This window comes from Myotis daubentonii, chromosome 6 (assembly GCF_963259705.1).
Source record: "Myotis daubentonii chromosome 6, mMyoDau2.1, whole genome shotgun sequence".
In the NCBI taxonomy this organism is placed as follows: Eukaryota; Metazoa; Chordata; class Mammalia; order Chiroptera; family Vespertilionidae; genus Myotis; species Myotis daubentonii.
In genome coordinates, this window is record NC_081845.1 from 93,247,604 (window position 1) to 93,273,644 (window position 26,041).

General features: G+C 49.9%; 1 protein-coding gene across 4 annotated transcripts in view; it reads right to left on the minus strand.

Moving 5' to 3' along the window:
• The window catches only part of PPARD (peroxisome proliferator activated receptor delta), a 79,978-nt gene that overhangs the window by 20,009 nt on the left and 33,928 nt on the right, over window positions 1-26,041 (minus strand). The window contains exon 1 of one of the 4 annotated variants that reach the window (XM_059701895.1): window positions 9,737-9,851. The exons of the other annotated variants lie outside the window; for them this stretch is intronic. The gene's annotated coding sequence lies outside the window, so the exon portion shown is untranslated. Of the gene's footprint in view, window positions 1-9,736; window positions 9,852-26,041 lie in introns of those variants that run through there. 4 annotated transcript variants of the gene reach the window in all.

Genomic DNA, 26,041 nt, shown 5'->3' on the forward strand with positions numbered 1-26,041 from the left:
CTGTGCCAGAGCCAGGAACTCTGGTCATGGCAGAGCTTCACCCCTTAGGACAGTGATGGCGAACCTATGACACGCGTGTCAGAGGTGACACGCGAACTCATTTTTTTGGTTGATTTTTCTTTGTTAAATGGCGTTTAAATATATAAAATAAATATCAAAAATATAGGTCTTTGTTTTACTATGGTTGCAAATATCAAAAAATTTCTATATGTGACACGGCACCAGAGTTAAGTTAGGGTTTTTCAAAATGCTGACACGCCGAGCTCAAAAGGTTCGCCATCACTGCCCTAGGAGGTTGGTGCTGACCTCAGACAGGATAAGGGCTTCAGCCGGAGTGAGGAGGCCTGCTCTGCTGCCCCTTGGAGACAAAAAGTAGTATCTAGCAAAAGAATTTTTGCCAAACAAATGCCTGGACTGCTCTGACTCTGGCGCGTGTGCACACACACACACACACACACACACACACACATACCACACACACACATACCTGCAGCACACATGTATGCTGCATACATATATGTTCCCATTCCAAGTGTTCCCATTCCAAGACCCTTTGTCCCAAGAAGAAACTCAGGCCTTTGGGGAGCTAAGGGGGGAGGGGGCATAACTCCATTCAGTTCCCATTGGCAGATAAGGTTAGGAGCTTACCCCAAGTGATCCAGAGTCTAGAGAGGTCCGGTCTAGGGCCTAGAGCAGCTGTGGGCAAACTACGGGCCGCCGGCCCGTTTGAAATGAATAAAACAAAAAAGACCGTACCCTTTTATGTAATGATGTTTACTTTGAATTTATATTAGTTCACACAAACACTCCATCCATGCTTTTGTTCCGGCCCTCCGGTCCAGTTTAAGAACCCATTGTGGCCCTCGAGTCAAAAAGTTTGCCCACCCCTGGCCTAGAGCCTACAGCCTTCCTCTTTCCAAGTGCAGTCGTCCTCAGGAAACAGAGCCTTCCTGACGCCCGCACTGGCAGGCTGTACTTCTGAGTGGGCTCAGTGAGTGTGCGGCCCCCTCACCAGGAGGCACAGCCACAGAAGCCTCGCTGGTCACCAGACCCCAAGCATGGTCACAGCTGCAGAGCCTCGGGCTCCCCACCTCCACCACCATGGTCCTTCCATTCTCCAGGGCTTACTACACACCAGGTCCATGTGTACGAACACATCTCATCCTCACAATGACCCCGAGGCAGGTACTATTCCTATCCCCATTCAACCGATGAGGAGACCGTGAACAGAGAGCAAGTCACTGGCTCAGGTCACACATTAACGGAAGGAGCAGGACTAGAGCCCAGGCAGGTTGGCTCAAGTCCCAATCACTGTGCTGTACTCAGTCGTGGTGCTGGTAGCTGGGGCCCCGAGGTCTGGAAGCTGCTCTTAGACTCAGTCTGGAGCCATCACCCCTGAAACCTCTGTCTAGCCGCCAGTTGCTATTTCTGTCAAGAACACCCCGATCAAAGCCCTTGGACACTCCCTGCCAGAAGACAACCGCTGTGCGCTGAAGACAGCACAGGCGCTGGTCCTGCTCCTTCTCCAGCCCAGCCCACGCGCCCATGTTCCCACATCACTCCCTGAACACGGGGCTCAGCCTGGAATGCTGCCCCTCTACCAGCCAGGCCAGCTCCTTCAGGTCCACCTGCACCTCCTCCTCCAGGAAGCTCTCCTTGACCGGCTCCATTCTGTTCCTTCTTGCTGCAACCCTGGCCCAGGTCCTCCAGCTCTGCAATTACTGTACCAAACTGCCAGTCTGTTCACTGGTCTGGCCTCACCACATTATCAGTCTCCCAGGCAGTGCCCTCTATCTTTCCAAGGTAGGACCCAGCACCCGGCACGGTGCTCGGCATTTAGTGGGTGTTCAACATACACTTGTTGAAAGATATACAGACTGAAAGCATAACCACTGTCACACTGTTCTCCACACAGCATTTGCCACTGTACTGATTCTCATGTATTACTGCCTTTGAGATGCAATAATTCACAGAAGTTAATTTCACTGACTTCTGCGTGAGGCCTGGGTTCAAACCCTGCCTCTGCACCCCCTGCCCCCCCCCTCCCCGAGTTCAGGTGAAGACACCAACCCCTCCGAGTTTCTCAGCCCTAAAACTGGAATACCACCTAACCTGAGCAGCTGTCCTAAGGATTAAACAGCCACGCACAACTGCTCACTGGTGCTGGCAGACAGTAAGTGTCCGACAAAGAGGGACTGTGGCTGCTGCTGTTACTGTCACTGTTGCCTCATTCTAGGGACTGTGTGGAGCAAGTGGTAGCCAGGTCCAGAACTGGACTAGCCTACTGCAATTCCAGGGACATAAACACACAATCTCCCAACTCCTTCCTTACAACCCGCTGTGGGAACAGGGAACTGACAGGGAGCTCCCTACTCCAGCCCAGGCTTCACTGTTCAGAGAGATGAGTCCAAACCCTCCTCCACTTCTCCCTGCTCCGTCCCCCACCGTACAGTGGACCCAGTTGCTGTATTTCCTCTCCCCATCTCCCCCACACACACCCCATAGCGGGACAAGGGTCAGCAGCCCAAGCCCCACGTCTCAGGACCAGCCGTAAGGGAGGCCATGAGAGAATGGGCCTGGTTCATTTTCTCCCAAGCTTTCCAGTCTGGGTACTGACCCAATGCCCTGGTTTCCCTGAAGAGCAACTCCAGGGTGCTCTCTCCCACATCTGCCAATCCGGGCACCCCACTCCCCTCAGGGCACACAAGGGGCCTGTGTGGCTTTCTGGCTGGAAGGGATCCACCCCAGCAGTTTGACTCTTGGCGTGGCCTGGGGCTGGTTTTGTTCAGAGTGCTAGAACCAGAGAAAAGATACCCAGGAGCCACCCTGCCCCTCACCTCTGGGGTTCTTCCAATGCCACCAAGAGTCAGGCCCTAAGGCCCATGGGCCGTAGAGTGGAGTTAAACTAAAATAAAAGGAAAAGCTGGCCTCAGGGAGCTACTGAGAATGTGCCCGGAGAGAGATCCAGTGGGAACAAGGCTGTCACCAGGGACCAGCAAGGAGCCCCCAAGGGTGCCCGCAGCCCGAGCAGGTGAGACTCTAGCCAGCAGCTCCCCACCCCGGCCGCCTCTGCCTGTGCCACTGAAGACTGAGGAGAGGCTGAAAACCTACAGCTTTCACAAGAAACACAGCCTCAACATGGTTCTTTTTTCTGAGCGGGATTCTTATTTTCTTAATTACATTTTTCTGTGCTCTCCAAATTCTTTACAATGAGCATGAGATACTTTCATCACTGGGGGGAAAGGGAGAAATGTTTATAAAGTGTTTTGAACAAAGAAAACTGAGGAATTTGCTGAAAGACATAGAGGAGGTAAAAGGCCTGCCCAGGTCCTAGCCTGGGGGCTTTCGGGAGCTGAGGACCCCTCGCTGCTCCAAGAGGCTGTGCGGGGAGGGCAGCTGTGACAGCACCAGGGGCCACACCAGGGCCCCTTCCAGACCCTTCTCATCCCAGGACCTCAGGTGCTACGGCTGCTGTTGCCACCGATGCCCCTCCACTCTTCCTCTGGTCCCTGCCAGCTGCTTTCATTCACTCATTCAGCAAATACTTGTTAAGCACCTACCATGTGCCAGGCCACATCAGTCAAGAAACCAGCACAAATACACACCTAGGAAGGACGGCCAGGCAGTGGAGGAAACGCCGAGGGCAGCGGCACTCCCGCAGCACGCCCCTCCAGGACGGGTGCTCAGGAAGGTGTTCCTGAGATGTGGCCTTCGACCCAGAGGCAGGTGAGTGGGGTGACAGGGCAACGGGGAAACAGGTGGGAAAGGCCCCTCAAAGGGAGGAGGGCATGGACCCTCGGAGGGGCGGGAGCACGGGCTGTGTGGCTGGCGTGCCAGGAAGGCAGGGGGGCTGGTCTAGTGGAGGCTGGCAATCCCTCGGGCCTCAAAGGGCAAGTGAAGGGTATGGGTCTATCCGAAGAGCAGCAGAGCCCAGGGGGCTATGAAGACGATGGTCAGGTTCAGAGCGCATTCCTCCGGCCACTGGGGAGGGCGGACTGGAGATCATTCAGCTGGACTCTGAGCCAGGGAGGCAAAGCTAGCGGGGGCACGGGCGGGACGGAAAGGCCACCCCCGGGTCCCCAGACACCTGCCTCTTCAATTCCTGGGGAGAGCCAGGCTGAGGAGCCAGGCAGGAGAGCCTCACCCAGAGCCGCATGCTCCCCTGGTGCCCACCTCTGCCCCACTGAGTGAAGTGCAGGGCAGGGCAGGGCAGGGCAGGGCAGAAGAGCTCCATGGGCCCTGCCTGCTGACTCCCTGGCTCAGCCTCCCAGTGCTGTTCTGATCTTGGTGACTCTCAGCTAGACACACTCCTATGTGGGAGCACAAGTGGCACCTGGCACGGCTGGCAAGAGGCCAACTGACTCGAACAGCCACATCCCTAGGCCTGACAACTCCATCCAAGCCCCTCAAACTTCTGACACACACCTCTAGGGACTATGGACCAGACTCGCTACTCACACCCTTTTCCCTCAATGTTCACAAAATAATCTCTCTCATCTCAGGGAGAGGAAGGCAGACAAGCCTGAGTGCGCTGAGCACCCACACTGCCCTCTGAGGCAGCTCTGACCAATGCCTCCTGCCGGGCGATGGAGGCTGGTGGCAAAGAAAGGGCAGCGCACTGACAGGCGGCGGCCTGGTGAGGGAATGAAACTGACCGGCCCGGGAAAACGGGACACACAGTCGGAGGTGGAAGGCAGAGGGGTGAGCAGGGCTGAGTGACTTCTGAGCCTCCCCAAGGACAGAGGGGGCCAGAAGAGCCCTCAGCGAAGCCAGGATCAGCCAGTTCCGCCCAGGAGAATCTGTGGCTCCTAAGTCCAAGCTTCCCCTGAAAGTGCTCATGCCTGTAACCTTGTAATTCCCCTCATAGGAAACTGGACTAGGCTGTTCGATGCAGTGTTACTTTTAAAAATGAAATCAGCCCTAACTGGTTTGGCTCAGTGGATAGAGCGTCGGCCTGCAGACTGAAGGGTCCCAGGTACGAGTCCGGTCAAGGGCATGTACCTTGGTTGCGGGCACATCCCCAGTGGGGGTTGTGCAGGAGGCAGCTGCTCGATGTTTCTCTCTCATCAATGTTTCTAACTCTCTATCCCTCTCCCTTCCTCTCTGCAAAAAATCAATAAAAATATATATTAAAAAAAAAAGAAATCAATTTTTATAAATATGAAAATTTTATAGTAATGAAAAATAACAGAAATATCTCAATGTCCAGCAGTAGAGGAATGGTTAAATAAATGAGGGCACCCCCAGAAAATGGAGTATTATCCAGCCATGAAACTCATGTTTTCATAGAATATTTAGTAACGTTAGTGGAAAATAGCAGAATTCAATTATATAGCAAAAATCCTATAAAAATGACTAGAGAAAGAATGGAAGTTTCCATGTATGAATAGGGCAGTAGGTGAGTCACTGTTTCTATGTCCCTGTATGTCTTAACTTTCTGTACTGAACATGTATCATCTCCATCTCACTCGACCTTTCAGAGCCTGTGGTGCATTGCGGAGTCCTTCCTCCGTTACGCCTTCTCCTCTACTGGCTCCAGGTTTTCCTCTGACCTCCCTGGCTGCTCCTGAGCAATCTTTTTGCTGGAGCCAGTGAGCAATTTCTTCCTGACCTCTTAGGGTCTCCTTCAATCTACACTCCTCCCTGCATGACCTCATGCTCATCCGTAGCTTTTGATACCTTCAGTATACTGATGGCTCCTATCTGTTTCTCCAGCGCAGATTCTCTGATATCTCCACATGGATGCCCAATAGTATCTTAAGTCTAATCCATCCAAACCGAGCCCTTGCCTTCGCCCCCCGCCCCTGCCCCCACCCCCGCCAACATCATTCCCATCTCAGTAAATGTCAATTCCAAGTTTCCAGTTAGTCAGGCCAAAATGTTGGTGCCAACAAATCCTGTTGGCTCTGCCTTTAATAAATACCCAGATTCGAATCACTGCTCATCACTTTCACTGCTATGACCCTGGTCCAAGCCAACATCCTCTCTCTCTCTCTCTCTCTCTCTTTTTCTTGTTAATCCTCACCCAAGAATATTTTCCCATTGATTTTTAGAGAGAGTAGAAGGGAGGGGAGAGAGACAGAGAGAAAACCATCGATGTGAGAGAGACACATCTTGGCTGCCTCCCAACTGGGGTTGGGGGTTGAGCCTGCAACCAAGGTACGTGCCCTCGACGGAATTGAACCCACGACCCACGCTTTCCAATCAATCATTAGTCTGGGTACTGACTAACTTGTGCTGGTTTCTTGACAGTTGTGGCCTGGCACATGGTGGTAGGTGCTTAACAATATTTGCTGAATGAGTGAATGAAAGCAGCTGGCAGTCTGCTGGCTGACACTCTAACTACTTAGCCAAACCGGCTGGGCTCTCTCTCTCTCTTTTCTTGTTGTTGTTAATCCTCACCCAAGGATGTTTTTTCCATTGATTTTTACAGAGAGTGGAAAGGAGAGAGGGAGGGAGAGAGAGAGAAAAACATCGATGAGAAAGAGACACATTGATTGGCTGCCTCCTGCACGTACCCCAACCGGGGCCAAAGATTGAACCTGCAACCCAGGTACATTACGTGCCCTTCAGTAGGATTGAAACCCACAATCCTTTGGTGCTCAGGCCGACATTCTAACCTCTGAACAAAACCAGCCAAGCCAACATCATCTCTTGCCTGTATTATTGCAACAGCCTCCTAGCTGGCTTCACCCCACCACAGTCAGAGCGATCCTTTCAAGTCAGATTCTGCTCCTTCTGTGATCAAACCCCTCCAGGAGCTTCCTGCCCATCTTTACACTGGCCCGCCAGGCCTTCCCTCTCCCCTCCTGGCACACTCGGCCAGGCTGGCAGGCGCATTTGCCTCAGGGGCTTTGCAATTGTTTCCTCCTGAGGAAAATGTCCTACCTATTGACATGGCTGGCTGCCTCACCTCCTCAGGGTTTTGCTTAAACATCACAGTCAACCTGACCACAGGATTTAAAGTCAACCCAGCCCTCTCTCGGGCGCTTCCATTTCTCTTCTCTGCTTCAGTTTTCTCTGTAGCTCTTACCACTACCTGGAATAGTATGCACGCATGCATGTATACATATGTATGTGCACACATGTATAAAACACATGTGTATATGTGTGTATATACATATATATGTATTTTTAAAGCTAATTTGTTTACTATTTGTGTCTCCCCAAAAGGATATAAACCCCACCAGGCAGAGATTTTCATGTTAGATTCATACTGATCCTCAAGACAGAGGACAACTGGCAGACAGTAAATTTGCTGGACAAATGAATAACTTTTATAACTGGAAAAAAGATTTCCATTCATGGACCTGCCCCATAGAGATCACCTGTCCTCAGGTTTCAGTTGTCCAGGGCGCCCAGCTGCTCTCAGCCCATCCCAGTCAGACAAGGGGCTCATCGGGATGACAGTTAACAGGCAGAGCCGTGAGCAGGGGGTGCAGGAGTCCAGGCAGTGGCTCATTTGTCTGGCTTCCTTTCCCCCTGGGAGGGGAGCTGGCTGCTTCTGCCCGCCTTGGACTCTGCAGTTGCTTACTGAGCAGACCCCAAGAGCAGTGCTCAGGAGGGGCCCGGGTCACTCATAGGACGTGGCTCTGCAGGGCAGGGGTGGGGGGTTGGCAGCTAATCCTCGAGAGCCTTTAATGTTTACACTCCCGTCAGGGAGGAAGATAAGACCAGCACCTGAATGACTCTGACTGCGGGAAAGGCTGTACACGAACAGGGGAAGGGAGGAGGGAGGCCGTGTCCTGAGGAGGAGGAAATGGCCTCTACTGGAGGCCTCAAAGGTTCAAGGCCAAGCAGAGCTGGGTCATCCAGAAATGACCTTACAAATAAAATATGCTCATTAGAGAAAAAAGCGTTCAGAGAAAAACATAAAATCAGGAAGTGGTTTTATTTTATATACAGACTAAGGGGTAGGAAGGGGGAAATGCAGGCTCCTAGCCCCGAAGAGGTGGTGGCAGGTCTAGAGCAGGCTGGGGAAGAGGTCACAGCCACACACACACAGAAGACTCCCATGACTCTTTTTACGTGGGGCCTACTCCAATTCTGCTTGAACCAAACAGCACACAGCGTTTCTGTGTGCCAGGCATGACTGTAAGCTCCTTACGTAGCCATCACAAGTGAGGACTGTGAAGCAGGTACTAGTATCGCCTCCATTTACAGAGGACAAAACCAGAGCAAGGAAGAGGAAATAAGTTGCATGACCACTGGAGCCTGGATGCAGAGCCAGGAGCCGTCTGCCTTCAGGGTGGAGGAGCTCCACGCTACGGCCTCTCGCTTCCATTCCTGAACCCCTAATGCTACAAAGTGTCCGTATCCTGGAGAGTGGACCCTTCCTAGTCCCGTCCTCCCTGACCTCTGGGCACCCAGGCTCAGCCTGCACCACTTCCTCCCAAAGCCACCGCCCCAGGTGAAACCTCTGTCACCGCAGCATGTGTCATTGGCCACCTTCCCGACCCCTCCTTTCCCTCAGTCTATCACTCCCTCTTAATGTGTGGCCTCTAGAACCTCAATAGCCAAGATGAAGCGGAAGTGTCGGAATGGCAATACTTTAAATCCAAAAAGCCTATCTCCTATCTTTTCTCCTACGTCACTGAGAGGCCAAAGTGTCATCTAGGCGCCATGTGTTTAACCCTTGGATAAGACGATTCAGCAGATCAGAGCCCCTGCCCAGGCTCTGCTGCAGTCCAGGTGAGAGGACAGGGAGAGAGCTGCATGCCAAGTACACTCCCAGCCCTGCCAGCACAGGCTGTGCCCCTCTGGGCAACCTCTAACCTCTCTGTGGCTCATTCTCCCATCTGCGATGGATTAATATCCACATGCCTTCCCTAAGGCAGGCAGCAAGGCTCAGATGACAGAATAAATGTGAAAAACATCAGTATTATATAATTCACACACCAAAATGTTAATGATGAATATTTCTTAGGGTTAATTTTTATTTCTTCTCTTATTGCTTATCTGATTTTCCTAAATTTCCTATAATGAACATGTGCTGTGTTTAGTAAGCAAAAAAAAAAAAAGTCTGAAAGCATGATACAAACATGAGACATCATTAGTTTAGAGAAAGTAACAAGAAGCAGCAGCAGAAGCCGAAGACTCTGCCTCTCTCAGGATGCGGCATCCTGGCACGCGGTGGCACGGCGTTCCCTGCGACCTCCAGAGCAGCGGGCAGCTCAGGCAGGACGCCGCACACAGCGAGTGGGTGGGCTGCACATCTGCCTGGCGCCCACTGTAACAACACAGACTAGCACACACCTGCCCCGCAGCAGCTGTGGAGCGCTCGCCGCCTGGACTGGGAGGGTGGGAAGGAGGGGAGAGAGGTGGGGAGATGGGCGGTTTTCCGTGCCTGCAGCAGTTTTTCTTTCATAACGAAGCTGAGCAGAAGAGAGAGCCTCCTTCCAGCACTGCTCGCTGTCTCCCTCACCGAAGCTCTGGTTCCCCTCGAGTGAAACCGGCTCAGGAGCGAGCAGCTCACCTGGTGCTGGCTCTCAGCCTCAGTATTTGCTTTCTGCTCTCCCTTTCCTTGCCAGGTGCACGCCTATCTGGTTGCTCTCTGAGGTCCCTGATAAGGGCCTAGTCAACAAATACTTGAAAAGCATGAAGTCCCCCAAAGAGGGACAGGCGAACCAGAGGTGAGGGAGAGAAAGGACAAACGAGAGAATTCAACCTCAGGGAGCCCAGAGAGCTTCTGAAACATCAAAGCACCATGGAGTCAGAGAATCGGCCCAGGCCTCACCTTCCATCCTCATTCGGCGCTGCCAGGAGCGGCTCCTGAGTGTGTGCCAACACGACAGCCTGCGTGAGCTCAGTGAGGAAGCTGGTCCCAGCTGCCCTGGCGCCTCAGGACCCAGGGCCGGCCAGGAGGATGTGCGGGAGTGGCGGGGAATTGCCGAGACTGGCGTGACTTAGCGATGACTTGGCGAATTCGTTTAGAAAGCGGAAGGCCTTACACGTCGGGTCATGTCAGCTCCCAGTCTGGATTTCAGCCCCATCTGGCAGGAGGGCGATGGGGCTCCCGCAAAAGAATCAAGGTAAAGCCCAGCCACTGCTCCCAGGTGCTACTGGAAACACTGCTTTTCTGCGGAGGTCTCCCTCTGCAGGGATCCTTCTGCCCTGCCTACCTGGCTGCCAGTGCAGTGTGTGTGGGTGGGTCCTCCAAGATGCACTGCAGGAGGAGGTAGAACGCCCGGAACCCCCTCAGGGCCCACCCGGCACTGCCAGCTCCTGGCAGGCCACTTTGGCCCTGGCCCCGAGTTCAGCCCCGTACCCTGCAGGCCCGTGAACGTGGGACAGCCTCTCCCAGACTCTCAACTCTACAGCAAGAGGACAACGTGGCTTTAACAGACCATGTCCTGACAGAGCCAGAGCCACTGCTTCCCTCAGAACAACCGTCAGGGAAGCACACAGGGTGGCATGAGGAGCGACGCTACTCACCAGGTGCTCAGTGCTCCTGCCCTTGGGGAGAGATGCTAACCAGGAAAATGACAGGCTGGTGGGCCGGTCGCCAGCGCAGAGGGCTGGCAGGGCAGTCCTGGAGTGCCGTGTCGCCACCATGGCCTCCTTGCTGGCTGCTCCTCGAGAACCTCACCCAAATCGTGGGGTGTGAGCGCACGCAGGGGGTAACTCCCCACCCACAGCGATCTGCTTGGCAAGGCTCTGCACACCTTTCCCCCATGAATGCTCCAGTCTCTCTCCGTGCCCCCAGGGACCCAGGCAGGCTCAGGCAGTACCTTCTCCATCCACCTGATTGCCCTCAGGACTCATGGGCCAACTTGGGGATCCTAGGCACTGACCCTAACCCAGGCCACGGCCAGGTACGTGAGGCCTGCACTTCCCTGTCTGGACAGGCGGGGGCTGGAACAGCGCCAGCAGCTCGCCTTAAAAAAAATTTTTTTTAAAATTATTGTTTAAAGTTTTACATATGTCTTCTTTTTCCCCAATTGACACCCCCCCACCCCCAGCCATTCCCACCCCGGGCAAGCCCCCACCGCCCCAGTGCCTGTGGCCATTGGATATGCTAATATGATGCATACAAGTCCTCTGGCAGCTCGCCTTTGTAACATCCGCACTAAAGTACTTATTCCAAAGGTGGCTGAGCAGCGTCCAACAGCCGCCTACCAGCTGCCTGAGGCGCCCAGGCCTTCCTAGGAACAGCCTGTCACATGCAGGAGAGCAACGTGGGCGAGAGAGGTACCTTTCCCTTCCCTTTCACCTTAGTTCCCTCAGGGCTGGTGTTCTGCTGGGTTTTCAGCACTGGTACGTAGTGGTTGGTGCCACCATAGTGATGACCAGCCGCCTCGGAGGAGGCAGACTGGCAAAAGGGCAAGTGTAGGACTTTGGCCCAAAGAGAACTGAGTTTGAATCCTAGCTCTGCTACTTACCAGCTGAGTGGCCTTGGGCAAATTGCTTCACCTTTCTGAGCGTCTATTTCCTTATATGTACAAGGGTTCAGCCCAGGGAGATGACATAACTTATCTACCAGTCATGGGGAGAGATGGTTGTAGAGCTTGGTCCCAAATCCCATTTCCTGGCTCACAGGGCTTTTTTGACTACATCAGCGATTTTCAACCAGTGTGCTACAAGAAATTTTAAAACATGCAATACCTGACTACTTAGGGACACTGACCTCTTTTCCCTTAGATTTCCAAATAAAAAAATGACAACAGCCAGCAAACAATAGCCGTCAGACATGAATGAATAAAAATTATACCTATTTTATTTTTCAGATTAGCAAGAAATCTATTTTTTGGTGTGCCGCAGAAACTAATTATACCAGTAATCAGTTTATGTGTGCCGTGAGATGAAAAGGGTTGAACATCACTGGACAATATCAAGATGTTTCTCAATAGCAGGTACAAAGGACAGAGAAATAGTCTCTTCCAAAATGGCTGTCCGCTATCCCAAAGTCAGTGAAGAGCTCCTTCCAAAGTTCTCTGCCTTCAAAACCTAACCAACCAAACACCACCACCAACAAAACCCCCAAAGTTCTCTGCCTTAAAACGAAAGCAGTCCTCACGGACACCCACGTAACCAGGTGATCACAGTCAGTATCATCTTTACTGGGGCCAGCTGGCACCGTCAGCTTCCCGGTGTGAAGCAACAGGAAGCACTCATCACCCTTGTAAGCTCCCACCAAAAGTGTTAACGTAAATCTAATCACCAGGAAACACTCCTGCAAGCATGGACTGTGGACAGTCTATGACACAATGCCAAGGAAGCGTAACAGCCCTGGCCAGTGTGGCTCAGTTGGTTGAGCGTCCTCCCATGCACCGACAGGTCGCCGGTTCAATTCTCAGACAGGGCACATGCCCGGATTGCAGGCTCGATCCCCAGTAGGGGTTGTGCAGGAGGCAGCCAATGGATGTTTCTCTCATCCTATTTCTCTCTTTTTCTTTTTCCTTCTCCCCTCTCTAAAAAAATCAACAAAAACATAATCAGAAAGAAAGAAAGAAAGAAAGAAAGAAAGAAAGAAAGAAAGAAAGAAAGAAAGAAAGAAAGAAAGAAAGAAAGAAAGAAAGAAAGAAAGGAGGGAGGGAGGGAGGGAGGGAGGGAGGGAGGGAGGGAGGGAGGGAGGGAAGGAAGGAAGGAAGGAAGGAAGGAAGGAAGGAAGGAAGGAAGGAAGGAAGGAAGGAAGGAAGGAAATGTAACTGTTAGCAATTGGTGAATCTTAGTGAAGGAAATACAAAAGTGGAAAGTAGCATTCTTTCAACTTTTCTGTAGCTTTGGCATTTTTAAAAAATGTTTATTGATTTGGTGTAAGAAACATTAATCATTTGCCTCCCATATACACCCCTACCAGGGATCAAACCCGCAACCTAGGAATGTGCCGATTGGGAATCAAACCCACAACCTTTTGGTGTATAGGACAAAGCTCCAACCAACCGAGCCACCCGACTAGGGCAGCTTTGGCCTTTGGGTTAAACAACAGAAAGAAAAAAGGCTGTTTGGCCCTCAGCTCACCACCTGGCTATGAGCCAACAAGGACTCAGCTGTATCATGTTTGATTTTTCTCTCCAGTGCCCAGAGTATAACCATCCAAGCTCCTATGCCCACTGCTCAAGGCGTGGCACAATAGGGATCTCAGCGTTTTCTAAGCTCATCTTCCATAGAACTCTACAACCTGAACCATCTTGTCAGCACAGTGATTTACACAATGCTTCCCAACAGCCACTGCCAGCCATTTATTCAGCCAGTAACTTCCATGGAGCACCCTCCAGGGGTCAGGTGCCAAGCTGGTTCCACAGACATTGTGACGGATACGACACAGCGGCTGCCCTGCGGAGCTTACCTTATAGGTTACCTTTCAACACTTGGCTTTCCTCAAATCCTGCCTTATGACCTCTTAACAAGTATATCCATGCAAGACTTCTTTTCCAACTTTTCTTAGGAAATTGATGTTTTACTGAATCTCAAATTCAGAGAAACATCCCAAATATTGACAAATTGGGAAAATGGGTAAAGGTATAATCTTCTGGTGAGAATTAAAGCTTAACAATCAAACCTTAGAGATGTTATTGGTTTCAAGGAATCCACTACTATTAACTTCACGTCAAAGCAAGAATAAGAAATTAACATGCAGAGTTGAAGGTCAAGGCTGACGTTTCTGGGAATCAGGACAGGAGTGCCACAATCTGATCAAGTCTTACTTGTAGCCATTGCCGTGTTGTGTGTGTTCATGACCCTGTCTGCTGCTAACGGTGAGTCATTCTTGCAAATATGTGTGTGTGTGTGTGTGTGTGTGTGTGTATAAATAATATATAGAAAGCCTACAAGTAGAATTCTAGGAAGTTTAGAAACAAGTCAAACTGGCAATTCTGACACGTGATTCTATACAGTGCTGTTAACTTTCTTAGGAGATACACTTGTTAGATTATTCAAACACTACCCAATAATGTTCACTGGAATCTTCTAGCATTTGACTATTTGATACAGGAGAAAGGGAAAAAAAAGTGAGTATTGTGGAATTCTAGGACATAAAATCAGAAACTGATCTTCATCTGAATTAGCAAAAGCAGTGCCCTGGTGCCCTGGCCAGTGTGGCTCAGTTGGTTGGGCACCGTCCCATGCACCAAAAGGTTGCTGGCTCAATTCCTGGTTAGGACACATGCCTAGGTTGCAGGTTCAATCCCCCATTCGGGGGCATGCAGGAAGCAGCCCACCGATGTTTCACTCTTGCGTCGATGTTTCTCTCTCTCTCTCTCTCTCTCTCTCTCTCAAACAATTAATAAAATTTTAAAATAAATAATCAGTATTGGTTAGTAAAGGCAACAGCTAAACCAAAATTGGGGCAAAGGAAGTGTGTTTTCATCACTAAAAAATAAAATGAACTTATTCAAAGTAACTATACCTCGATGTCCATCTTGAAAATAGTTCTGGATACACGCTTTAACTATTCAATCAACATCAAGTCAAAAAGAAAGGAATTTTTCTACATCTGGAGTATTTGTCATGGAACCAAGATCAATATCATTAGAAAGGGCAATTAATGTTTTGTGTAATTTACAATTTTATTTTAGACCCACACAAAATTGATTTTTAAAAAAATCCTCACCTAAGGATATATATTTTTTAGAGTAGAAGGCAGGAAGGTGGGGAGGGGGGGGGCGAGGGGGAGGGGGGGGGGGAGGGAGAAAGAGAGAGATATCCTTGCAAGAGAGAGACATCAACCAGTTGCTTCCCACACTCCCCCAACAAGGGCTAGGGATTGAGTGTGTAACCAAGTTACACAGCCTTGACCAGGAATTGAATCTGTGAACCTTCGGTCCACAGGCTGGTGCTCTAACCATGAGCCAAGCCGGCCAAGGCTGACCAATAGATTTTTTTACACAAGAAAATGGCAATTCAGTAAAGTGAACAAATTGTTATAAAACAATAGAAACAACTAAAATGGAAAAAACTTTTTTAAAAGAACCTTGACTTATGCTTTATATCTTTTATAAAATTAACTAAAAATGGATACATCTAAATGTAAAATTAAAAATTATAAACTTTTTAAAAGAAAACATGAGAAATTCTTTGTGAACTTGGGTTAGGCAAAAGGTTCTTAGATACAATATAAGAAACAGGATTCATTAAAGTTTTTTTGATAGCCCAGCCAGTGTGGCTCAGTGGTTGAGTGTTGACCCATGAACAAAGGTTCAATTCCCAGTCAGGGCACATGCCCAGTTGTGGGCCTGATCCCCAGTGGGGGTCATGCAGGAGGCAGCCAATCGATATCTACCTATCTCATCGGTTTTTCTATCTCTCTATCCCTCTCTCAAATCAATAAAAACATATTAAATTTTTTAAAAATAAATTGGATTTCATCAAAATTGACTTCTGCTCTTTGAAAGGCACATTAAGAGAATGAAAAGACAAGCCACTCACTGAGAACGTACTTGCAAATCGCATATCTGATAAAAGACTTGTATCTAAGATATATAAAGAACTCCCCACACTTAGTAGTAAGAAAACAAACATCCCAATTAAGAAATAGACAAAAGGCCTTAGCCGGTTTGGCTCAGTGGATAGAGCGTCAGCCTACAGACTGAAGGGTCCCAGGTTCGATTCCGGTCAAGGGCATGTACCTTGGTTGCGGGCACATCCCCAGTAGGGGGTGTGCAGGAAGCAGCTGATCAATGTTTCTCACTCATCGATGTTTCTGACTCTCTATCCCTCCCCCATCCTCTCTGTAAAAAATCAATAAAATATATTAAAAAAAAAAAAAAGAAATAGACAAAAGATCTGAACAGGTACTTCACCAGAGAAAATATACAGATGACAAATAAACACATGAAAATGATGTGCAACATCCTTAGTCATTAGGGAAAAACGCCTATAGAATGGCCAAAACAAAACAAAAACTGACAACAGCGCATGCGAACAGGGCCGTGGAGAAGCTGGAACTCGCATACACTGATGGTGGGGATGCACAGCACAGCCACTGTAGGAAACAGCTTGGCAAGTAACCTTATTCTTACCATACACCCAGCGATCCCACTCTTAGGGATTTACCTAAGTGAAATGAAAACCCATGTTTCAACCAGCAGATGAATGTTATTCAAAATTGCCAAATCCCAGAGACAACCTAAATGTGCTTCAAATGAAAGTTGTGGCCCATCCTTACAATAGAATGCTTACTCACTAACAGAAAGGGACAAACACTGATACATGCAGCAACAACGGATAGGCACAGTTTGTACATTGTGCTAAGTGAGACTCAAACGGCTATGACTCCATTTCCATAACATTCTGAAAAGAGCAACACTACAGGAAGAGAGTAAGTAATGGGTTAATGATATGTGAGGTTTGACTACAAAGGAGTAGCACAAAGGAATGTCATCTTTAGGGGGTGATAGCACAGTTCTTTATATGAATTATTTATCTGGCGATGATTAATGACTATGAATTTGCCAAAACTCAGAACTGCACACCAAAAAGAATGAATTTTAGTGTCTGGTAATTTAAAATAAAGATCTTAAATGTCGCCGAAACCGGTTTGGCTCAGCGGATAGAGCGTCGGCCTTCGGACTGAGAGGTCCCAGGTTCGATTCCGGTCAAGGGCGTGTGCCTGGGTTGCGGGCATATCCCCAGTGGGAGATGTGCAGGAGGCAGCTGATCGATGTTTCTCTCTCATCGATGTTTCTAACTCTCTCTCTCCCTTCCTCTCTGTAAAATATCAATAAAATATATTTAAAAAAAAAAAGATCTTAAATGTCACATTAAGAATAACTTTTACATATTAAATATTTGTGGCATTATCTTAAAACATTAAATGATTTTTATTAGGCATTCATTTTTTTAAATAAATATTTTTTTATTGATTTCAGAGAGAAAAGAAGAGGGAGAGATAGAAACATCAATGATGAGAAAGAATCATTGATTGTCTGCCTCCTGCACGCCCTACACTGGGGATCAAGCCTGCAACCTGGGCATGTGCCCTGATTGGGAATCGACCTTCTGGTTTATAGGTCAACACTCAGCCACTGAGCCACACCGGCCAGGCAAGCATTAATTTTGTTAATGTTCTCTTTAACATTTTCTACTATCAAACATGTATACCAGGTGGAGGTCATTTACACATGTTAATAAAACATATAATCTTGTCACAATATATTATTCCCAAATAATAATAAACCATGTATTTACTATTATATATATATTTTTCTTTTACAGGAAAACCTCTGAAACTTTTATCATAGAAAAAATAATTCAGTTTATCATAGTCTCTCATTTTTAGTTAAAAACACATAAATACATTGTGTTACAAAAGATATGACTTTGGGAATTCCCAGGAAATTCTATGCCTTTTCCCCAAATTCTGAAAGTCAGTAAGTGCCGGGAATTTGGCAGCACCAGTCTTGACACTGCCCCAGGCAGCCTTTACTAAGACCCGCATGGCAATCTTCCACCACCTCTTCCACCACCTCCCGCCAGAGCCCCCTTCAATTGACACATCGTTTAGGGACTGATTTGGGGACCTGTGCAACAGCACTGACGAGACTGCTTCAGGGAGATGCCAAAAAGAGCGAGTGAGAGACTGCCCTTGGGGAGGTGGGCGTACAGAGAGCTGTGTGGGGGAGGCCGCACAAGAAGTGGACACTTCAGAGGGAGAAACGTTCCAATCGGGAGAAGCGGGGTGAGTTTGGAGTAGGTGTTGCGGCCTTTCTTTCAGCTGGGCCGGAGGCTGGGAAAGGCACATCCAGGCAGGCCAAGGAGTGCACGTCTGGGAACAGCGAGCTGTCCCTCTGGCTGGGGCATCCCATTCTCTGAAGGACAGATGAGGCACCCAGGCACAGCCTTAGTGTCCTAGTTCCTAAGGGTGGACTCAATTCTGTGGCAAGGGGGAGGGCAGAAGCAGAGAGGAGCATTGGTTCCAATGCTTATAAGAGCAGAGAGAGGCACCACTGAGGGCTTCTGAAACAGCAGGGAGAGAAGCTGAGGGTCTGAAATCACATCCCCCATCCCTTCAAATCTCTACACTGTGTTCCCTGAACTTCCAGCACACCGGCCTATCTCCCTCTGGGCCTTGGTATAGTCTGTTCCTTCCACCTGGGACCTCACCCCTTTCTTAACCTGACTAACCCTCCTCGTCCTCAAATCTCAGCTTACATTTCACTTCCTCAGATAAGCCTCCCTGGGTGTGCTCCTACAATCCTGGATTTCCCAAGCATCACCCTATCCACACTTCCTTGCTGTTGCAGTTTACTACATATTTATTCAGGGATGCGCTATTTATTTGCTTGCTTGCCCGATCACAGGGGTATAATGCTCTCATGGTGGGAATGTGCAGTCTGCATTAACTCAAGTAGCATGGTGTGCCATGAAGTCTTCCATTATGTCCCACCACAAAACATCAACAGCCACCCACCACATTCACTCGCAGATGCTGCTCACATCTTCTTTCTGGGTAGACGTGTGTGCACCTCTAGACCCAGCTCCGCAAACCACCCAAGTTTCTCAAAGGAGTAACCCAGTTTTACTCTTCACTAAACCAACACCAACCTCTCTCGCCTCCTCATTGTTTACAGAGTATCCTGAGCTACAAAAATGGCTTCTGGTCTGTCTTCCTCACAGGGCTATGAGGACCACACTAGAAAACAGCTGGGAAGATGTTTTATTTATTTATTTTTTATGTGTGTTTTTTAAAAATGATTTTAGAGCAAGAGGAAGGGAGAGGGGGAGAGAGAGAAACATTGATTGGTTGCCTCCTGGACACATCCAGATTGGGAATCAAACCCGCAACCAGAGTATGTGCCCTGACTGGCAAACTTTCGGTGCCAACTGAGCCACATTGGCCAGAGTGGGAAAATCTTTCAAACACCACAGTTCACTTGACAAATCTAAGGCATTTAAATGTCTAGTTACATGAATGTTTGCTGGAAAATTATTGGTTAAACTTTATGTACATCATATGAATAAAATAAGTTTTTTTTAAAAAGAATATAGCCTGGCAGGCATGGCTCAGTGGTTGAGTGTCGACCTATGAACCAGAAGATCATGGTTTGATTGTCAGGGCACATGCCCAGGTTGCAGGCTTGATCCCCAGTGTGGGGCGTGCAGGAGGCAGCCGGTCAATGATTCTCTCTCATCACTGATGTTTCTCTCTCTCTCCCTCTCCTTTCCTCTCTGAAATCAATAAAAATATTATATTTAAAAAAAATTTAAAGGAATACAGTGTCAACTACCTTTTAATAAAAAATAAATAAATGAATTTTAACAATAGCCTTAAAATATAATTAGCCTATATTCTAATATATATACCTTCAATAATAAAAAAGAACCCAATAGATCTGTATGTGCTGATGTGGAAAAATTTCCAATATATACTTAAGTGAAAAAAGCTAGGGTCAAAACAATTCACTGTGCTCCCCACTCCACAGGGAAGAGGAGTAAGACGAGGAAAAATATATACACATGAGTATGTGCATGGAATAATTTTGGAAGAATATACAGAAAACTGATCCCCATCACCTTCACAAAACTGAGGAATCAGGCTAGTGATCCCATGTCCAATCAGACCCTTTGTTTTTTTGTTTTTGTTTTAATATATTTTATTGATTTTTTTTACAGAGAGGAAGGGAGAGAGATAGAGAGTTAGAAACATCGATGGGAGAGAAACATTGATCAGCCGCCTCCTGCACATCTCCCACTGAGGATGTGCCCGCAACCCAGGTACATGCCCTTGACCGGAATCGAACCTGGGACCTTTCAGTCCGCAGGCCGACGCTCTATCCACTGAGCCAAACCAGTTTCGGCCAGACCCTTTTTGTCAAATAACTTTCTCATCTATCGAGTGTTACTTGTCTACTAATAAACATCCTATATAATAATAGACAAACATGGAAATTGACCATACCTTCACTACGCCTCCCATTGGCTAATCAGCACGATATGCAAATTAACCGCCAACTAAGATGGCGGCTAATTTGCATAGTGCAGACAGGGGGGGCCAGCGCAAGCAACCATCCGGGCCCCCGTGTGCCGCCTAAGCCCTGCTGCCAGCTGGGATCCCCCGTGTGCGGCACTGGGCGGCGGGGCCCCTGTGTGCGGCCCTGGGCGGGCGGGACCACCGTGTGCGACACTGGGTGGGCAGGACCCCCGTGTGCAGCCCAAGGTGGGCGGGACCCCCGTGTGCGGCCCTGGGCCGCAGGGCTTAGAGGCGCGATCGGCCCGAGGAGCCCTATTCTTGCAGGAAACTTCCTGCAACGGGCTTCTAGTCCTATCTAATAAAAGAGAAACATGGTAATTAGCGTACGACCGCTACCCTTCCCATTGGCTAATCAGGGCGATATGCAAATTAACTGCCAGCCAAGATGGCGGCCGGCAGCCAGGCAGCTGGAAGCGAACATGAGGCTTGCTTGCTTCAGTGATGGAGGACTCCAACGTTCCCCGCCTGCCTTGCCGGCCTCTGAGCTTGCAGTTTGAAACATTGTAACAAATATAGAAGCTAAAAAAAACACCCAGAAACCTGCTTTCAGCCGGCCGGGATCTCAGAGCTGGAGTTATACATTGTTTCGATTATAGAACCCAAACAAACCAGATACCTGCTTTCAGCAGCAGAGGCTTCAGAGCTGGAGCCAGAGCTAAAGCTGGCCCAAAATAAAAAATAAAAAATAAAAAAAGGAGCAGTTGGGAGCTTCAGTCACCCGCCAGCCTGAAAACAGCCCTCAGTCCCTCACCCAGACTGGCCAGGCACCCCAGTGGGGACCCCCACCCTGAAGGGTGTGTGACCAAGTGCAAACAGCCATCATCCCCTCACCCAGGCTGGCCAGGCACCCCAGTGGGGACCCCCACCCTGATCCAGGACACCCTTCAGGGCAAACCAGCCAGCCCCACCCATGCACCAGGCCTCTATCCTATATAGTAAAATATGCCTCCCAGCACTGGGATCAGCGGAGCCGAGAGGCCTCCCAGCACCGGGATCAGCGTGACAGGGGGCAGCGCCCAAACCCCCTGATCGCCCTGCGGCTCTGTGTGTGACAGGGCGGGGGGGGGGGCACAACCTCCCTATCCGCCCTGCTCTGTTCATGACAGGGGAAGGCGCCCCAACATCCTGATTAGCCCTGCTCTGTGCCTGATACGAGGGAGCTCCCCAACCCCCTGATCGTCCTGCAGCTCTGTGTGTGACAAGGTGCGGCGCCCCAACCCCCTGATCGGCCCTGCTCTGTGTGTGACAGGGTGCGGCGCCTCAACCCCCCCACCCCACGGGCCCTGCTCTGTGTGTGACAGGGTAGAGCCATAACCTCCCCCATCAGCCCTGCCCTGAGTGTGAGAGTGGCGGCGCCCCAACCCCCTGATCCGCCCTGCTCTGTGTATGACAGGGGGCGGTGCCCCAACTCCCCTATCGGCCCTACTCTGTGAGTGACAGGGGGGAGCTCCTCAACCCCCTGATGGGCCTTGCTCTGTGTGTGACAGGGGGGAGCTCCCCAACCCCCTGATGGGCCCTGCTCTGTGCGTGACAGGTGGTGCCGCCGCAACCTCCCCATCGACCCTGCCTTGAGTGTGACAGGGGGCGGTGCCCCAACCCCCCAATCAGCCCTACCCTGAGCGTGACTGAGGGTGGCATCGCAACCTCCCAATCTGCCCTGCTCTGTGCATGACAGGGGGCGGCGCCCCAACTCCCCAATCAGCCCTGCTCTGAGCCTGACCAGGGGCTGCACCTAGGGATTGGGCCTGCCCTCTGCCACCCGGGAGCAGGCCTAAGCCAGCAGGTCGTTATCTCCCGAGGAGTCCCAGACTGCAAGAGGGCACAGGCCGGGCTGAGGGACCCCCCCTTTCCCCCTGAGTGCACAAATTTTTGTGCACCGGGCCTCTAGTCCTATATAATAAAAGCCTAATATGCAAATTGACGGAACAGCAGAATGACCAATCACTATGACACGCACTGACCACCAGGGGGCAGACGCTCAACGCAGGAGCTGCCCCCTGGTGGTCAGTGTGCTCCACAGGGGGAGTGCCACTCAGCCAGAAGCCAGGGTCATGGCTGGTGAGCACAGTCACCGTGGCAGGAACCTCTCCCCTCTGCTTCAGTGGCAGCGGTAAGGAACAGCGAGCCGAGTGGTAAGGAGCACTGAGCAGGCGAGCGGTAAAGAGCGAGGGATCCCAGACTATGAAAGGGCACAGGCTGGGCTGAGGGGACCCCCCCACCACCACCACCCCAGTGCACGAATTTTGTGCACCGGGCCTCTAGTTTTAACATAAAAATAAGCTAAAACGAGGGGCTAAGCTTGTACCAACTCCACAGTCCTCCCCCACTGCCTAGAGTTCATCCTGTGGGTAACCTGAAGGCAGCCTGTTTAAACCTGGGCTTAGGCCCCGGAAGTCATCAGATTCTGTAACAGGCTGGAGGCAGAAGTGGAAGAGATGAAAACCGCCAGTGAACTCACTCAGAGCATCCCCTGGGGCCTTGTAAGGAACAACAACTGATGCAATTCCACCTTTTGTCTGGAGGTGTAAAGCTGAGAGCTGACAGCCTAGGGGCAAAGCAGGAGCTAGGGGTTAGGACCACCGGCAGGTCAATGCTGCCCACCCTGAGCTGGGCCTGGGAGAGGCCTGGCTTTCCCGCCTCCCTACGAATATGCAAACCCAAAGTTGGGAGACACAATCCAAGGGAGAAGGCAGGAGGACGAGGGCCTGTAGGGGCTGCTAGTCTTCCAGCTCGAAGAGCTCCACACAGCACATGGCAGGGCTCCCCGGGGCCAGAAAGAACCACATGCACCTCCCTTTTTCCTCTCCTGCCACCTCTACCTGCTCATCCCCCAACAATTCCTGTACCAATCAATGGGACACCATCCTCTAGTCACATGCTGAAAGGCCAATGTCATCTGGTGGCCCCTCACGAGTTTCTTTTCAACCACCCACTGTTCCCTTTCCCTGACCTTGTGGCGATCCTGGCTCGGGCCCTGCCCACCCCTCACCTGAACCTGCCTCTAGACCAGTGGTTCTCAACCTTCTGGCCCTTTAAATACAGTTCCTCATGTTGTGACCCAACCATAAAATTATTTTCGTTGCTACTTCATAACTGTAATGTTGCTACTGTTATGAATCATCATGTAAATATCTGATATGCAGGATGGTCTTAGGCAACCCCTGTGAAAGGGTCATTCAACCGCCAAAGGGGTCGCGACCCACAGGTTGAGAACCACTGCTCTAGACACTTCCTTGCCTCAGTCCAGCCTCCCTACTCCTGCTGGTGACATTCCTAAGCCTAGACATGATCCGTCGGACCCCTGCAACTCCAGTGCCCAAATAAAATCCAACTCCTCAATGTGTCATCCAAGGCCTTCCACACTCTGGCCCCAACCTCTCAGTCCAACCAGTGGGTAGGAGCAGTAGTAACAATTCAACGTACCAAGTGCCCACTTCCTAATCCCAGTAACAACCAGGATTACCTTTTGACAGACAAGAAAACTGAGCACAGGAGGGTTAAGTAACTTGCTCAGCATCACAGTCCAACCTCATAAGGAATGTACTGGGTTAGAACTAACAACCTTTTAACCCTTCTGTCTTCCCTAAAAGATTAAACCCTAAAGGCTGGGATATGCCTTTTTTTCCAGATTGTTGCAGCAGGCTCTCCACTGTCTCCCTGACTTCTCAAAAGGAACCGGGTGAGGGTACAGACCGAGAGAGGACAATAGGGATTCCTAAGATGGAAATCAAAGATACTGTGGGTCACATAAATTGTTCCTAAAATTCTCCCTGAGTTCCAAGAAGGAATACCAATGTTAATGGCATGAAAATTGTATAGAAAGCAGAAGCTGTATTTTTTTTCTTACATATGAGTAACTATAGCATCCTGAGACTCCTGATTAATCAATGCAGATAAAACGCTCAGACCTACTTTACGAGACCCGGAGAAGGATTTTACTGCTCTAATGGCTGCATTTCACGACGAGCTGCCAGGGACAGCACATTGTAGCAGATGCCAGGTCCTGGTCAGGAACACCCCTCCTAATGACGACCCCACTCCTGAGCAGTGTCTCCTGGCAGTGCCATGGCATGTCCAGGAACAGGACGCACTCCTGCCACTAGCCTCTCACTGCCCATGAGCCCGGCACCTGGCTCTTCAAACGGGTGGCTCCCATCCCAGAGGCTCCCACTAAGCTGCCAGCTGTTCCCACTTCCTCAGGTTCTAAGGGCTATTCCTGGAGTGAGAAGGAAGGGGCAAAAACAACCCAACAATGACAATGACGATAAAAGAGAGAGCAGGAGAGGGCACAGAGGAGCTAAATGGGTAAAGTTTGGAGGCTGCTCCGATGACCTCCCGGCAGGTGTGCAAGGCACTTTCTCATGCCTTCCTCCACACTTCCTCTACCATCCTCACTTTGCACTGTACTTGTTTACTTGTCTATGTCTCCCCTCTGGAATGGGCACTCCTTGACTAGTCCTAATAACTCGCTAAACTAATGCTGAATGAATGGTGGCAGCCCTTGTAAACTGTTTACCCCATATCAACTCCCCCTTCTCCCTTAGTTAGAAAATCCCAATTTTATTTCCGGCAGTCATGTGGATGGCTGCCATTCTGCAGCGATGGGAGGCCAATATGAGAGGAGGAAACTACTGGGTGGGACTTCCAGGAAAGGTCCTTAAGAAGGAGACAAACAGCCAGCATACGTCCTTTTTGTCTCTCCCCCTTATTCCTGGAAACCTGACAGGACAGCTAGAGCTCAGGAGCCATCTCAGACCATGACACGACCCAAGGGTGGCAGGCAGAACAGAGGGGCCAGCTCTTAACTGTCTTCCCAGATGCCTGTTAAACACCTACAGAGAATAAACCGCTGCTGGGTTAAGCCACTGCTATTTCTGGTCTCTGCTTACTAACTGCCAAATGTAATTTCCAACTGATTCATGAATAAGCCAATTAAACTTGGTTTTCTTAAATTATGCATCGATGACTTATAGTTCAAAGGTCAGTCACCAACTCTAACCTCTGGCCCTTGTAATATAATGATACTTTGCCATTAATTAGGGGCATCAGGAAGAGAGACAGAGCAATACAAGGAAGAGGTAGTAAAAGGTGGACAAAATGAGGATAAAGACGATGATGAGGGATGAAGGCAAGAAGGGACAGGAAAATTGGGAGCAGAGAAGAGAGGTGATGTGGGGGGAAGGCAGGGTAGGAACACAGGGCAAAGGGCGCCAGAACAAAGGACAGGGGAGCCGAGGGTCAGGGCAGAGACCATGGGAGACAGAAGGGGAGAGAAGGGCGAGGGCAGGGTCAGGGCGCGCTGCGGCACAGTGACAGGAGCATCGCTGCAGGCGGGGCACTGTGCCGGCCTCTGTGGCTCTGAGACAGTAAATAACTTGCCCTCACAGAAAGTGGTTAGAGACAGAAGACTTTCTTGAATAGGAGGAAGGGGCCATCACCCTCCCCTCTCTCTTTATTCTATGGCCTGGAATGTGGATGGGATAGCAGCCATTTTGAACAATAAAGGCAACAGTCATGCCCTAAGAATGGGCAGAGCAGGGAACTGGCAGAAACTTGGCTTCTTTATGACCTAGTGGAGCTTCCACAACTGCCTGGGGCTACAAACTACGTAACCCACTTGGAGTCCATCCACAAATCTGTCCGTAACTGCCTGCTCCACTTCGTCCAGTCCTCAACAACAGAGTCTAAGGCCCACTCCCAGAGATCCTGATTCCACAATCACTTTGAGATATACTCTCCTGGAAAAATGGAGCCAGACTAGAAAAGGTAAAGAAACGATCGGAGAGTCCACAGGAAAACCTTAATGCCTCAAAAGCAGCAATGGCTGGTAACCTGCCCTCAGGCGCCCGTGGAGATCAGCAAGTGACACTGTAAAGTGAACCTGTCATTATTTAGAGAAATGGAAGAAAGGAGACGTTCATAAAGTCACACTTGGGGCCATTCCTTACAAACATAAAAGGTGGTCCTAGTAATCTCAGACCAGTTTGTGACGGTACTAGCAAATCATCCAAGAAAGTACGAGCTGACTGTCCGATCTCAGAAAGAGAACAGCTCCTTTTGAATTAAAGCACCAGCTGTGGAAGAGGCAGGTGTGCACGCAGCAGCACCACCTGGAATTCGTCTTCACCGTCA